Raw genomic sequence first — 15722 nt, 5'->3', positions numbered from 1 at the left:
TTTGGGGGTGCTTCAGTATTAGGCAGCCTTCTGCCCTCCCATGTTCATCTGAAAATATGTGTTCTCACTGCAGTTGTTGTCCCCAGATGAGAGTTCCCTTGTGCTGCCTCAGTTGAATCTCCTTTACTTGACAGAGATGTGCCTGAGCAGCGGCCCTCCCCAGCCCTATCCCAAATCATACTTATTTTGCATAGGAGATACCATGGTCATGAAGATTGTTCTCCCAGGGTGAGGTTCATTCATTGCATTCTATGTATGCTGACCCCTGTGATTTCCCCAAATGTGGGAAACTCGACTGCATTATTTGTGGTAGTGGGGGACTGTGTTTGTGCTTTCCTCTGGTCAGCTCTGGTAAAAGTCAGATTTCTTTGTCTCAGATCTTCCTCTAGCCTTGTTCTTCTTTCGAGCGTTCCCTTGCGCTGCCTCAGTTGGATCTCCTTCACTTGACAGGGGGGTGCCCGAGCAGCGACCCTCCCCAGCTCTAGCCCAACTCCTACTTACCTGCCAGGTGAGATACTATGATCATGAAGGTGCTTCTCCCAGGGCAAGGCTCACCCATTGCACTCTGGGTGTGCTGCTCCTGCGATTTACCCAAATGTGGGAAACTTGACTGCATAATTTTTGTTTCCCTTGGTCGGCTCTCGTATAATTCAGATCTCTTTGTCTCAGGTCTCTCACCAGCCTAGTTTGCTGTCTGTTTCCACTTCTCTTTTCTTGAGCCGCTCCCTTCTATGCCCTTGCGCACTATCCTGACTTCTCCCGTCTGCTTACTTTGTGCCTTCCAATGCACAATGCAAACTACAGGTAGTCCTGCAGGGCCCACACCCTTTTACTTGCCTTACAAAGCAGCTCTGGAGCTGTTACAGTGCCCAGCTGCTGCAAGAAATCAGCTTGAATGCTTAAGGGGCTGGGGCATAGCCAACATGAGCCCCACACCGAAGGAGGGTGGAGGTGTTTAATACGAACTAGGGGTCATCCAAGCGCCGCAAAAGGCCGCCATGCCCTGCACGCCCCTTTTCTCTTTTCATATGCAGACGAGGGTTGAAGCCAACTTTGACCCACTGCTTGGATGACATAACCATATGCAAATCAATCTGCTGCAGGCCTTCCCCCAGGAATGCTTGCACTAGTTGTTGCATTTGGTTTGTTGTTTGGGGGTGCTTCAGTATTAGGCAGCCTTCTGCCCTCCCATGTTCATCTGAAAATATGTGTTCTCCCTGCAGTTGTTGTCCCCAGATGAGAGTTCCCTTGTGCTGCCTCAGTTGAATCTCCTTTACTTGACAGAGATGTGCCTGAGCAGCGGCCCTCCCCAGCCCTATCCCAAATCATACTTATTTTGCATAGGAGATACCATGGTCATGAAGATTGTTCTCCCAGGGTGAGGTTCATTCATTGCATTCTAGGTATGCTGACCCCTGTGATTTCCCCAAATGTGGGAAACTTGACTGCATTATTTGTGGTAGTGGGGAACTGTGTTTGTGCTTTCCTCTGGTCAGCTCTGGTAAAAGTCAGATTTCTTTGTCTCATTTCTTCCTCTAGCCTTGTTCTTCTTTCGAGAGTTCCTTTGTGCTGCCTCAGTTGGATCTCCTTCACTTGACAGGGGGGTGCTTGAGCAGCGACCCTCCCCAGCTCTAGCCCAACTCCTACTTACCTGCCAGGTGAGATACTATGATCATGAATGTGCTTCTCCCAGGGCAAGGCTCACCCATTGCACTCTGGGTGTGCTGCTCCTGCGATTTCCCCAAATGTGGGACACTTGACTGCATAATTTGTGTTTCCCCTGGTCGGCTCTCGTATAATTCAGATCTCTTTTTCTCAGGTTTCTCTCCAGCCTAGTTTGCTGTCTGTTTCCACTTCTCTTTTCTTGAGCCGCTCCCTTCTATGCCCTTGCGCACTATCCTGACTTCTCCCGTCTGCTTACTTTGTGCCTTCCAACACACAATGCGAACTACAGGTAGTGCTGCAGGGCCCACACCCTTTTACTTGCCTTACAGAGCAGCTCTGGAGCTGTTACAGTGCCAAGCTGCTGCAAGAAATCAGCTTGAATGCTTCAGGGGCAGGGGCATTGCCAACATGAGCCCCACACCAAAGGAGGGTGGGGGTATTTAATGCGAACTAAGGGTCATCCAAGCGCCGCAAAAGGCCGCCATGCCCTGCATACCCCTTTTCTCTTTTCATATGCAGATGAGGGTTCCAGCCAACTTTGTCCCACTGCTTGGATGACATCACTGTATGCAAATGCGTCTTCTGCAAACCTTCCCCCAGGAATGCTTGTACAAGTTGTTGCATTTGGTTTGTTGTTTGGGGGTGCTTTAGTATTAGGCAGCCTTCTGCCCTCCCATGTTCATCTGAAAATATGTGTTCTCCCAGCAGTTGTTGTCCCCAGATGAGAGTTCCCTTGTGCTGCCTCAGTTGAATCTCCTTTACTTGACAGAGATATGCCTGAGCAGCGGCCCTCCCCAGCCCTATCCCAAATCATACTTATTTTGCATAGGAGATACCATGGTCATGAAGATTCTTCTCCCAGGGTGAGGTTCATTCATTGCATTCTGGGTATGCTGACCCCTGTGATTTCCCCAAATGTGGGAAACTCGACTGCATTATTTGTGGTAGTGGGGGACTGTGTTTGTGCTTTCCTCTGGTCAGCTCTGGTAAAAGTCAGATTTCTTTGTCTCAGATCTTCCTCTAGCCTTGTTCTTCTTTCGAGAGTTCCCTTGCGCTGCCTCAGTTGGATCTCCTTCACTTGACAGGGGGGTGCCCGAGCAGCGACCCTCCCCAGCTCTAGCCCAACTCCTACTTACCTGCCAGGTGAGATACTATGATCAGGAAGGTGCTTCTCCCAGGGCAAGGCTCACCCATTGCACTCTGGGTGTGCTGCTACTGCGATTTCCCCAAATGTGGGACACTTGACTGCATAATTTGTGTTTCCACTGGTCGGCTTTCATATAATTCAGATCTCTTTGTCTCAGGTCTCTCTCCAGCCTAGTTTGCTGTCTGTTTCCACTTCTTTTTTTTTGAGCCCCTCCCTTCTATACCCTTGTGCACTATCCTGACTTCTCCTCCTGTCTGCTTACTTTGTGCCTTCCAACGCACAATGCGAACTACAGGTAGTGCTGCAGGGCCCACACCCTTTTACTTGCCTTACAGAGCAGCTCTGGAGCTGTTACAGTGCCAAGCTGCTGCAAGAAATCAGCTTGAATGCTTCAGGGGCTGGGGCATTGCCAACATGAGCCCCACACCGAAGGAGGGTGGGGGTGTTTAATGTGAACTAGGGGTCATCCAAGCGCCGCAAAAGGCCGCCATGCCCTGCACGCCCCTTTTCTCTTTTCATATGCAGACGAGGGTTGAAGCCAACTTTGACCCACTACTTGGATGACACAACCATATGCAAATCCATCTGCTGCAGGCCTTCCCCCAGGAATGCTTGCACTAGTTGTTGCATTTGGTTTGTTGTTTGGGGGTGCTTCAGTATTAGGCAGCCTTCTGCCCTCCCATGTTCATCTGAAAATATGTGTTCTCCCTGCAGTTGTTGTCCCCAGATGTGAGTTCCCTTGTGCTGCCTCAGTTGAATCTCCTTTACTTGACAGAGATGTGCCTGAGCAGCGGCCCTCCCCAGCCCTATCCCAAATCATACTTATTTTGCATAGGAGATACCATGGTCATGAAGATTGTTCTCCCAGGGTGAGGTTCTATTCAAAATCGCAGTTGGTCCCAATGACGCGGTTGTTGTTTTTGGGAGTCATACTGGACACAGAAGAGGCTTTCTTCCAGTGGAAAGGCTATGGAGATCCAGAGTCTGGTCAAACAAATTCTAAAACCAGCAAGAGTGTTAATCCATCAATGCATTCTGTTGCTTGGAAAGATGGTTGCGGCCTACGAGGCCATTCAGTTTGGCAGGTTCCATGCCAGAGTGTTCCAGTGAGACCTGTTGGACAAGTGGTCCGGATCCCACCTACACATGCACCGGAGGATAATCCTGTCTTCCAAGACCAGAATCTCACTCCATTGGTGGCTGCACAGTTCTCACCTCCTAGAGGGGCGATGGTTCGGGATCCAGGACTGGATCCTAGGGACCACGGATGCAACCCTCCGAGGCTGGGGAGCAGTCACACAGGGGAAAACATCCAAGGAAGATGGTCAAGTCAGGAAAGTTGTCTCCACATAAATATTCTGGAGTTAAGGGCCATTTAATAACTGCAGACACAGTACGCACTGGGACGGGTGCCCAGCATCCTCTACGGACTAAGAGAAAAGGATTTACCGGTAGGTATTAAAATCCTATTTTCTCTAACGTCCTAGAGGATGCTGGGGACTCCGTAAGGACCATGGGGATAGACAGGCTCCGCAGGAGACATGGGTACTTTAAGAAAGACTTTAGTTCTTGGTGTACACTGGCTCCTCCCTCTATGCCCCTCCTCCAGACCTCAGTTTGATACTGTGCCCAGTGGAGACTGGATGCTTTCAGGAGCTCTCCTGAGCTTTCTGACAGAAAGTATTTTGTTAGGTTTTTAATTTTCAGGGAGCACTGCTGGCAACAGATTCCCTCATCGAGGGACTGAGGGGAGAGAAGCAGCCCTACTCTGAGTTGCAAGGTCCTGCTTCTTAGGCTACTGGACACCATTAGCTCCAGAGGGATTGGTACGCAGGATCTCACCATCGCCGTCCGTCCCAGAGCCGCGCCTCCGTCCCCCTTGCAGAGCCGGAGGATAGAAGCCGGGTGAGTATGAGAAGAAAAGAAGACTTCAGAGGTGGCAGAAGACTTCATGATCTTCACTGAAGTAACGCACAGCACTGCAGCTGTGCGCCATTGCTCCCATACAGCTCACACACTCCAGTCACTGCAGGGTGCAGGGCGCAGGGGGGGGCGGGGCACCTGGGCAGCAATATAACCTCTTTTTGGCAAAAATATAACACATATACAGCTGGGCACTATATATATGTATGAGCCCCCACCAATTTTACAGTTTAAGCGGGACAGAAGCCCGCCGCCGAGGGTGCGGGGCTTCTCCCTCAGCACTCACCAGCGCCATTTTTTCTTCACAGCACCGCTGAGAGGAAGCTCCCCGGACTCTCCCCTGCTTATACCATAGTAGACAAGAGAGTTGAAAAGAGGGGGGGGGGGGCACATAATTCGGCGCAAATTACATACAGCAGTACTACTGGGCAAACGTTAAGTTACTGTGTATTCCTGGGTTATATAGCGCTGGGGTGTGTGCTGGCATACTCTCTCTCTGTCTCTCCAAAGGGCCTTGTGGGGAAACTGTCTTCAGAAAAAGCATTCCCTGTGTGTGTGGTGTGTCGGTACACGTGTGTCGACATGTCTGAGGAAGAAGGCTATATTAGAGAGGAGCAGGAGCAAATGAATGTGGTGTCTCCACCGACAGCTGATTGGATGGATATGTGGAATGTTTTAAATGCTAGTGTAAACTCATTGCACAAAAGATTAGACAAGGCTGAAGCTTTGGGACAGTCAGGGTCTCAACCCATGCCTGATCCTATGTTGCAGGGACTGTCAGGGTCTCATAAGCGCCCACTATCCCAGATTGTTGACACAGATACCGACACGGATTCTGACTCCAGTGTCGATTACGATGATGCAAAGTTACAGCCAAAATTGGCAAAATCCATTCGATATATGATTATGGCAATAAAAGATGTTTTGCACATCAGAGAGGAATCCCCTGTCCCTGACAAGAGGGTACATATGTACAAGGGAAAAAAGCCTGAGGTAACCTTTGAGGGGGTCACACGAGCTGAACGAGTTATGTGAAAAAGCTTGGGAATCTCCAGATAAAAGACTGCAGATTTCCAAAAGGATTCTTATGGCGTATCCTTTCCTATCAATGGATAGGTTACGATGGGAATCCTCCCCTAGGGTGGACAAAGCATTAACACGCTTATCCAAGAAGGTAGCCCTCCCGTCCCAGTATACGGCTACCCTCAAAGAGTCTGCTGACCGCAAACAGGAGATTACCCTGAAGTCCATTTATACACATTCAGGTACCTTACTCAGACCGGCAATTGCGTCGGCCTGGGTGTGTAGTGCTGTAGCGGCATGGACGGATACCTTATCTGAGGGGATGGATACCCTAGATAAGGATACTATTTTATTGACCCTGGGGCATATAAGAGATGCTGTCCTATATATGTGTGTATGCAAACTACAGGTGGTGCTGCAGGGCTCACACCCTTTTACTTGTCTTGTAGAGCAACTCTGGAGCTGTTACTGGGTCCAGCTGCTGCAAGAAATCAGCTTGAATGCTTCAGGGGCTGGGGCATGGCCAACATGAGCCCACACTGATGGGGGGTGGGGGTGTATAAAGCGATTTAGGCGTCATCCAAGCGCAACCCCACAAAGGCCGCCATGCCCTGCGTGACCCTTTTCTCTTTTCATATGCAGACGAGGGTTGCAGCCAACTATGCCCACTGCTTGGATGACATCACCATATTCAAATCCATCTGCTGCAGGCCTTCCCCCAGGAATGCTTGCACTAGTTGCTGCATTTGGTTTGTTGTTTGGGGGTGCTTCAGTATTAGGCAGCCTTCTGCCCTCCCACATTCGTCTGAAAATGTGTTCTCCCTGCAGTTGTTGTCCCCAGATGAGAGTTCCCTTGTGCTGCCTCTGTTGAATCTCCTTAACTTGACAGGGGTGTGCCCGAGCAGCCGCCCTCCACAGCCCTATCCCAACACATACTTATCTTGCATATGAGGTCTCTTGATCATGAAGATAGTTCTCACAGGGTGAGGTTCATCCATTACATTTTAAAGTAGGAAGGTACAAATTACATATTCAAATTACATATATGTGCTGGATTCAAATGTTTTCCCCCCTTCCTTTCTCAATTGTGCCCATCAGCAGCTATTCTAATGTTGCTGCCAATGGGTGTGACACATTAATTTCTTCTGTGGGGTACACTGGACTCCACAAGGATTCACATTGGGGTGTAGAGTAGGATCTTGATCTGAGGCACCAACAGGCTCAAAGCTTTTGACTGTTCCCAAGATGCTCAGCGCCCCCTCCTCTATAACCTCGCTTCCATGAACAGGGAGCTCAGTTTGTAGTTGGTGCCTTCAGTAGCAGGCCACTTAACAGGGGGATGCCTCAGGCAGCCTATTCTTAGCTATTAATTTTGGCAAGAAAAGAAGAACTTTTTTTATAAGAATCTACAAGGGCTGCAGCAGGCTAGGTCTAATAGACTTCTTTACTGCAGCTCCATCACTCCCAATGGCGCAGTATACTCCCGTGCCCCGGTTGCTGGGTCACTGCAGCGGAGGCTCCGGTTTCTTCCTAAGGTCAGTCACACACACACACCGCCCTCCGGGATCACGAGGCCGCTGATGGGGGCGGGCCGTGTGCGCACTGGCGTGGACACTGATTACTGGGCAGCCGCTCCACTAGCCACCAGGGACAGTTAAGGTTGGGGTTTTTTCTCCTATATTAACCCCATTTTGTACTACCCGCAGTGCATTGTGATAGGTAATGGGGCCTGATTCAGGTTGGATCGCAATCCAACTGCAAAAACTGCTAAGAGCATACGCATCCGCCTGCATTTTCTGCGACACCCCGCAGATAATGCGATCGCCTCTGTCTGTGAATCGGTGAAGGGGGGGGTGGGAGGGGGGTCAACAACACTCCATTTCCAAGTCGGAGATGGAGCGGTGCGGGGGCATGGTTTCAAAATGGGGTCGGCAACGGAGAAACAGGAGGTGTGGTCAGAGCAGCTGCATGACATCACATGGGCCGGACTCTGCCAGTGGAGCCCCAGCGTCATGAGGTAGATTTTGTAGAGGCCGGGGAGGACTTCTGTTCCTGGAAACTAGCTGTGTTGTGCAGCTTTATTCCTCTGCCCCTACCTCTGGCAAGAAAGGACGCACCTCGCACTTTCTTGTTTCTTTGTGACCGAAAGGACTGCATTTGATAATGCGGAGCTTTCTTATGCTTTGAGGGAACATAAGGTAAAAAATTTGATTTTCCAACTGTAGCTGTGCGTGTTAATGCTTTGTCCATCCTAGGGGAGGATTTCCATCGTAACCTATCCGTTGATGGAAAAGGATACGCCATAAGAATCCTTTTGGAAATCTGCAGTCTTTTATCTGGAGATTCCCAAGCTTTTTCACATAACTCGTTCAGCTCGTGTGACCCCCTCAAAGGTTACCTCAGGCTTCTTTCCCTTGTACATATGTACCCTCTTGTCAGGGACAGGGGGTTCCTCTGTGATGTGCAAAACATCTTTTATTGCCATAATCATATATCGAATGGATTTTGCCAATTTTGGCTGTAACTTTGCATCATCGTAATCGACACTGGAGTCAGAATCCATGTCGGTATCTGTGTCAACAATCTGGGATAGTGGGCGCTTATGAGACCCTGACAGTCCCTGCAACATAGGATCAGGCATGGGTTGAGACCCTGACTGTCCCAAAGCTTCAGCCTTGTCTAATCTTTTGTACAATGAGTTTACACTAGCATTTAAAGCATTCCACATATCCATCCAATCAGGTGTCAGCGGAGACACCACATTCATTTGCTCCCGCTCCTCTCTAATATAGCCTTCTTCCTCAGACATGTCGATACACGTGTACCGACACACCACACACACAGGGAATGCTTTTTCTGAAGACAGTTTCCCCACAAGGCCCTTTGGAGAGACAGAGAGAGAGTATGCCAGCACACACCCCAGCGCTATATAACCCAGGAATAACACAATAACTTAATGTTTGTCCAGTAGCGCTGCTGTATGTAATTTGCGCCGAATTTTGTGCCCCCCCCTCTTTTCAACCCTCTTCTCTACCGTGGTATAAGCAGGGGAGAGTCCGGGGAGCTTCCTCTCAGCGGTGCTCTGGAGAAAAAATGGCTCTGGTGAGTGCTGAGGGAGAAGCCCCGCCCCCTCGGCGGCGGGCTTCTGTCCCGCTTAAACTGTAAAATTGGCGGGGGCTCATACATATATACAGTGCCCAGCTGTATATATGTTATATTTTTGCCAAAAAGAGGTTTATATTGCTGCCCAGGGTGCCCCCCCTGCGCCCTGCACCCTTACAGTGACCGGAGTATGTGAGGTGTATGGGAGCAATGGCGCACAGCTGCAGTGCTGTGCGTTACCTCAGTGAAGATCATGAACTCTGCGGAGCCCGTCTATCCCCATGGTCCTTACGGAGTCCCCAGCATCCTCTAGGACGTTAGAGAAACTAGGATTTTAATACCTACCGGTAAATCCTTTTCTCATAGTCTGTAGAGGATGCTGGGCACCCGTCCCAGTGCGTACTGTGTCTGCAGTTATTAAATGGCCCTTAACTCCAGAACATTTATGTGGAGACAACTTTCCTGACTTGACCATCTTCCTTGGACGTTTTCCCCCTGTGTGACTGCTCCCCAGCCTCGGAGGGTTGCATCTGTGGTCCGTAGGATCCAGTGCTGGATCCCGAACCATCGCCCCTCTAGGAGGTGAGAACTGTGCAGCCACCAATGGAGTGAGATTCTGGTCTTGGAAGACAGGATTATCCTCCGGTGCATGTGTAGGTGGGATCCGGACCACTTGTCCAACAGGTCCCACTGGAACACTCTAGCATGGAACCTGCCAAACTGAATGGCCTCGTAGGCCACAACCATCTTCCCCAGCAACCGAATGCATTGATGGATTAACACTCTTGCTGGTTTCAGAATTTGTTTGACCAGACTCTGGATCTCCATAGCCTTTCCCCTGGAAGAAAACCTCTTCTGTGTCCAGTATGACTCCCAAAAACAACTACCGCGTCATTGGGACCAACTGCGATTTTGGCAAGTGTAGGAGCCAACCATGTTGTTGAAGAACTGTCAGGGAGAGTGCAATGTTTTGCACCAACTGGTCCCTGGATCTCACCTTTATCAGGAGATCATCCAAGTACGGGATAATTGTGACTCCTTGCTTGCGAAGGAGAACCATCATTTCCGCCATCACCCTGGTGAAAATCCTCGGAGCCGTGGACAGACCAAACGGCAATGTCTGAAATTGGTAATGACAATCCTGAATTGCAAACCTTAGGTAGCTTGATGCAGTGGCTAAATGGGAACATGTAAGTAGGCATCCTTTATGTCTACCAAAACCATGAAATCTCTTTCCTCCGGACTGGAGATCACTACCCTGAGAGATTCCATCTTGAAATTGAATTTCTTTAGGAAGAAATTGAGGGATTTCAGAATTTAGATTGGTCTGACTGAGCCGTCCGGCTTCGGGACCACGAAGAGGCTTGAATAAAAACCTTCTCCCTGCTGACTAAGGCCGATTTGAACAATCGGTGAGGGGGAACGTCTTGAAACCCCAGTTTGTACCCTTGGGACACTATTTGTAAAACCCACGAGTCCAGGTCCGAATGAATCCAGAACTGACTGAAGAGTTTTAGACGTGCCCCCACTGGTGTGGGCTCCTGCAAGAAAGCCCCAGCGTCACGCAGTGGATTTGGCAGAAGCAGAGGACAATCTCTGCTCCTGCGATCTTGAAGAGGCTACAGACCTCTTCCTTCTCCTTCCTCTACCTGCAAAGAAAGGGGAATCTTAACTTCTTGCATATCTATTGGGCCAAAATGACTGCGGTAGATAATGATGCGTCTTCATCCGTTGAGAGGGAACATAGGGCAAGAAGGTTGGCTTACCTGCGGGAGCTGCCGAGATCAAATTAACTAGGCCGTCGCCAAACAAGGCTTCACCTTCATAGGGAAGAGACTCCCTTTCTTCTTGGAGTCAGCATCAGCATTCCCTTGGTGAATCCACAATGCCCTCCTATCCGAGACTGCCATGAAATTGGCCCGTGAACTCAAGAGTCCTATATCCCTTGCAGTCGTAAGTATGCTGCAGTGTCAACAGGCCAACTAAACCCTCCCCCCTCCTTTTACCCCATCACTTTGTCCAGTCCCTGTTGTCCATACTGTATTGCCATTATTATGCATGTTGCTGTGCTGGCCCTTTTCTGAATGTCCCTGCCACCGCCACCGAAGAGCTGGATAGCCCAGTATGAAAACCACCTGCCGGCCTCACTGACGGTCCGAGTCAAAGGCTCCATTTTTTTTTTAAAGATCCCTCTGCCAAGTTAAGGGGGGCTTAAGGGGGCCCCAGAGATATCAGTGTACTGGGGCCCAAGATTTCTGTTGCTGGCCCTGACCCTCAGGGGCGTATCTACCCCTTGGCCAGGATGTCACTTGCCAGGAGCACCATCCAGGTTTCAGTTGTGGGATTAGAGTTCATACAGTAATTAAATGTTTTCATATTGAGAACTACATCTCCCAGCATATACAGTGTGCTGGGGATGCTAACAAGCTTTATTTAAAAGTTTAAAAAAACATTGCTTTTATAATTGCAATGGTTAAAAAGGGAGAGCTATAAATCAATTTATCAGTGAATGATCGCAGTTTGAGCCGTTACATTTTACTGAACCACCTATCCCTCCACACTCACTACCTGTCCTCAGGATACATTTACCATCCCGGCAGATGGTATACCGGCGGTCATTTGACCGATGTTGGAATCCTGACACCACTTGGGAGACTGGTGCCGGCACACAGACAGCCAACATCCCGAAGGTGAGTATTGGAGGGAGGGTTAGGAGTCGGACCAGGGGAGGTGGTGTAAGGGAAGGCACTAGGAGGGGGGGGGTAGCCCTAGCTGCCACCCCCTGAGGGTTAGCCCTATCCGCCACCCCCCCAGAGGGTTAGTATTAGGATTGGGGATCATGTGACCTCTGGAATCCCGAGCGCCGGATGCCATACCCAACCCCCTTTACTTTTTCAGGCATTTCTATCTCTCCTCTCTCTATGGTGTTCCAATTGCCCACTTTCCCTTGTGCTTTACTCTCTCTCTCTCTCTCTCTCCTTTGTTTAGAGCATCAGTTTCTGTAGTCCACTTATACCCTTATTTTTTCCAGTGTTTCACTAACTCTCTGATGTAATGAGGATGTATGGTCTAGAGGGATCAGTAATGCATTGTACTGTATAGAGGCGTCAGGGATGTAGCGTAGGGAATAGAGGCGTCAGGGATGTAGCGTAGGGAATAGAGGCGTCAGGGATGTGGCGTAGGGAATAGAGGCGTCAGGGATGTGGCGTAGGGAATAGAGGCGTCATGGATGTGGCGTAGGGAATAGAGGCGTCAGGGATGTAGCGTAGGAAATAGAGGCGTCAGGGATGTGGCGTAGGGAATAGAGGCGTCAGGGATGTGGCGTAGGGAATAGAGGCGTCAGGGATGTGGCGTAGGGAATAGAGGCATCAGGGATGTGGCGTAGGGAATAGAGGTGTCAGGGATGTAGCGTAGGGAATATAGGCATCAGGGATGTACTAGCAGGTATATAGAGGTCAGTGTACTGTAAAGAGGGGTCAGTAATGCAGTGATGGTTATAGAAAGGTCAGTGATGTAGTGTAGGGTATAGAGGGGTCAGTTATGTAGTGTGGGGTAAAGAGGGGTCAGTAAAGATACTAAGCTGAAGTACTTAGAACACTTCTTGAATTAAGACACAACCTGCAAGAAAAAGTATGCAATATGGGTGAAAAGGCAAATGTCAGAGGTCTGATACAAGTGACCAGCTCCATACCTTGCACCACATAGCGTTATGTTAAACTGGGATATGTTCTTTTTTGGTGTGTGTGTGTGTGTGTGTGTGTGTGTGTGTGTGTGTGTGTGCCAAAGGCTGCCTGCCTTATTGCTCCTCCCCCATCCGGCTCCCAAGCACCTCTGCTGCCCAGTGATCCAGGAGCCTGCTGCTAGGAAGAAGTGGCCGAGCTTCAGCAAGCGAGTCTGGAAACTGGCGGAGGAAGTCATGATAACCAGATAATGGGGAGTGGAGAGCCAGTTCCAAGGTAATACTTTATACAGCTGGTTGAGATCCTGGTCGGTGGATATGGATTCCAAGAAAACCCTGGAGGTGCTTCCTATCAAGGGAGACACTCTCTTTGGAGAAGACCTCAATAAGATTGTAGCTGATCTGGCTACTGCTAAAACAACTTGCCTACCTAGTATGACTCCTACCACGTAGAAGGCTAAAAGTACTTTTCCTTGGCCCTTTCATCCTCCAGGTAAAGCGTACCCATGGTCAGGCATACCCAAAGCAAGCTCATGCTTCCAGACCTGCCAAGCCCAGACTGAAGCAAGCCTGGGCTGCCCGTCAGCCTGCTTCCAAAACGGACAAGCCTGCCGCATGACGGGGCGGGCCTCCCTCTGGGGGATCCCAGGGTGGGGGGCCCGACTTCTAAGTTTGGCATAGAAAGGTATAATTCTAAGATAGAGAATTCTATTTGGAGCTCACCTTGTACTTTGTGAAGAAATAATCAGCATTGTGGCTGAGCAGATACATGTAGTGTGTGGCTGCAAACTGCATGGATCTGCTGCGTTGCAATGCTGATACTTTTTTTTTCAAAGTACCAATAGCTTCATATAATGTTCACAATTTTTATGCAGGATCAAATAGCTCAATGGGTAGGGTGTTTGATTAGAATTCAACAGGTTATAGGTTTGAATCCTTGGTATTGTAGTTTGAGATGTCGGCATCCTATCACCTGGGATATCATACTAAATAAATGGAGTTGATCAATTTTTTTTTTTTTTATTAAACTAGGGACAATTTCCAGATACTTTTATTTATAACTGATATTGCCCCCTGGAACTTCACATCAGTTGACAACTATGCATGAGTGGGCAGTGCTTGCCCTGGATCTGCCCACCCATTTGTGTGCCATCATAAAAGAAAGCATAACTGACAGTTATCCTGGGCGTACACTACACAATTATCTGTCAGGCTATCTATCCAGTCTGGATGGATGGAATAAAAATCTGGTAATGTATAGGAGCAAATGTCAATTAACCATTTGCTCCCAAACACTAGAAAAGTGGTCAAAAATGGTCATTACACAAATTGGTTAAACCCAAAATTTAACCAATTTGTTTAGGGGACCATTTTTGTCCATTTTCTAGTGTTTGAGAGTAAATCGTTGATGGTCATTTGCTCACATAGATAACCGTATTTCTATTCCAATCAGCCAGTGTTGGAGAGATGGTCTGCCAGATTACATAATGCATACCAGAGCCATAACTAGACTTTTTAGTGCCCTGTGACAGAGAATTATATGCCCCCCCCCACACTATTTTTGCAATATGGACAAAAGGCGCATGCCTCGTGGGGAAGGGGCATAACAAGATTGGTCTCAGAGAAAGCACATGAGATATTAAGATATATCTAGTATACTTGACACTCAATGGTTTGTGGTATTGCCGGGGGGCCCTCCTTAAATGCATATACAGTCACACATGGCTTGCTTGTGCAAATGGCATATCAGCAGTCAGCACTAACTGGTGACATGCCATTTGTACAAGTAAGCCATGTGTGACTAATATATAAACACACTTTATTAAATAACACCTCAAACTACCATACCCAGGATTCAAACCTATAACCTGTTGAATTCTAATCAAACACCCTACCCATTGAGCTACTTGATCCTGCATAAAAATTGTGAACATTATTTGAAGCTATTGGTACTTTGCAAAAAAAAATTATTAGCATTGCAACTCAGCAGATCAATGCAGTGTGCAGCCACACACTCCATATATCTGCTCAGCCACAATGCTGATTATTTCTTCACAAAGTACAAGGTGAGCTCCAAATAGAATTCTCTAGCTTAGATTATACCTTTCTATGCAAGGGTAAATAGCTCAATTGTTTGACTGCAATGCCACAGGAAATGGTTTGGATCCAAGACAGTGTGACTGAATAATAAAGAAACCTTAAGATGAGTTCATGAATGTTGTATAAGTATTAGTGAGAGAAGGGGTCAGGAGCATGCTAGGCTGCAAAAAATAAGGTAGGCTGCAAGTGAAAGTAATGATCTCCTATATATTTTCCCAGATCTGTCACTCTGTGTGGCTAACTCTGGGGGAAGTCACAGCAATGGGCGGAGACGGCATCTGCAGGACGATACACCAGTGCCAGCAGCAGACCGTAACAAAGTGACAGATTTGGGAGAATATATAGGAGGTAGGGAGGTGGCCATGGTACATGGCTGACCAAGGGACACTAGCTCATGTACCCCTTTACCACTGAGGCTAGCCACCAAGGATGGACCTGTCACCAGTGCACATGCAATAACCTCTTCTGCTGCCCTCTTTGCAACTCAGATTGCCCAGTGCTCCCCTTCGCTAACAGTCCACAAAGTTTCCCCATCTCACGATCTGCCTCCTCACCGCCACTTTCATCTCTACAGCACACGCGCATATCATACAAGATCCCATCATGCGTACGTAGGTCTGAAATGCCAGAGGGAGGTTGGGGGGAGATTGACATGCGCCAGCAACACCACACAGCTCACTGTGACCACAGTGGAGAGGCGCTGCAACAGGACAATACACCAACCTCGGAGCAAGGAACTGCGTCGGTCAGGAGGAGAACTATTTCAATAGCATAAAAAGGTTAGTGCGTCCCACCCTATGGACACCAGACTCATCAATTCACTGTTGCCAGAGTCTCATACAATGACTCTGAACCTCTAAGCACACTATTTGACTGTCCACACCCTGCTGTGCCTATTACCCATCTCCTCCACCACCCTCAACACTGACCCACACATCATTCACCCACAAAGATACAATAAAGGTAGTTTGGATAAATTAGCTAAATGAAATGGATTTAACCAATTTATCTAAATGACCATTTTTGGATGTTTTCCAGTGTTTGTGAGCAAATGGTCAATTGTCATTTGCTGCCACATATTAG

General features: G+C 48.6%; 6 non-coding genes across 6 annotated transcripts; all 6 read left to right on the top strand.

Annotated features, from left to right (window-relative positions):
- Positions 1–177: 177 nt before the first annotated feature.
- Positions 178–341, top strand: LOC134898881 (U1 spliceosomal RNA). The gene has a single exon (XR_010172569.1). It is a non-coding gene; the product is annotated as a U1 spliceosomal RNA (small nuclear RNA).
- A 152-nt stretch (positions 342–493) lies between these two features.
- Positions 494–656, top strand: LOC134899219 (U1 spliceosomal RNA). The gene has a single exon (XR_010172900.1). It is a non-coding gene; the product is annotated as a U1 spliceosomal RNA (small nuclear RNA).
- Positions 657–1327: 671 nt separating this feature from the next.
- Positions 1328–1491, top strand: LOC134899003 (U1 spliceosomal RNA). Its single transcript, XR_010172691.1, has one exon. It is a non-coding gene; the product is annotated as a U1 spliceosomal RNA (small nuclear RNA).
- Positions 1492–1643: 152 nt separating this feature from the next.
- Positions 1644–1806, top strand: LOC134899365 (U1 spliceosomal RNA). The gene has a single exon (XR_010173044.1). It is a non-coding gene; the product is annotated as a U1 spliceosomal RNA (small nuclear RNA).
- Positions 1807–2477: 671 nt separating this feature from the next.
- Positions 2478–2641, top strand: LOC134898836 (U1 spliceosomal RNA). The gene has a single exon (XR_010172526.1). It is a non-coding gene; the product is annotated as a U1 spliceosomal RNA (small nuclear RNA).
- Positions 2642–2793: 152 nt separating this feature from the next.
- Positions 2794–2956, top strand: LOC134899448 (U1 spliceosomal RNA). Its single transcript, XR_010173126.1, has one exon. It is a non-coding gene; the product is annotated as a U1 spliceosomal RNA (small nuclear RNA).
- The last annotated feature ends 12766 nt before the right edge of the window (positions 2957–15722 follow it).

This window comes from Pseudophryne corroboree, chromosome 3 (assembly GCF_028390025.1).
Source record: "Pseudophryne corroboree isolate aPseCor3 chromosome 3, aPseCor3.hap2, whole genome shotgun sequence".
Lineage (NCBI taxonomy): Eukaryota > Metazoa > Chordata > Amphibia > Anura > Myobatrachidae > Pseudophryne > Pseudophryne corroboree.
The sequence above is the reverse complement of the archived record's forward strand: the minus strand, read 5'-3'. Positions and strand labels throughout refer to the sequence as shown.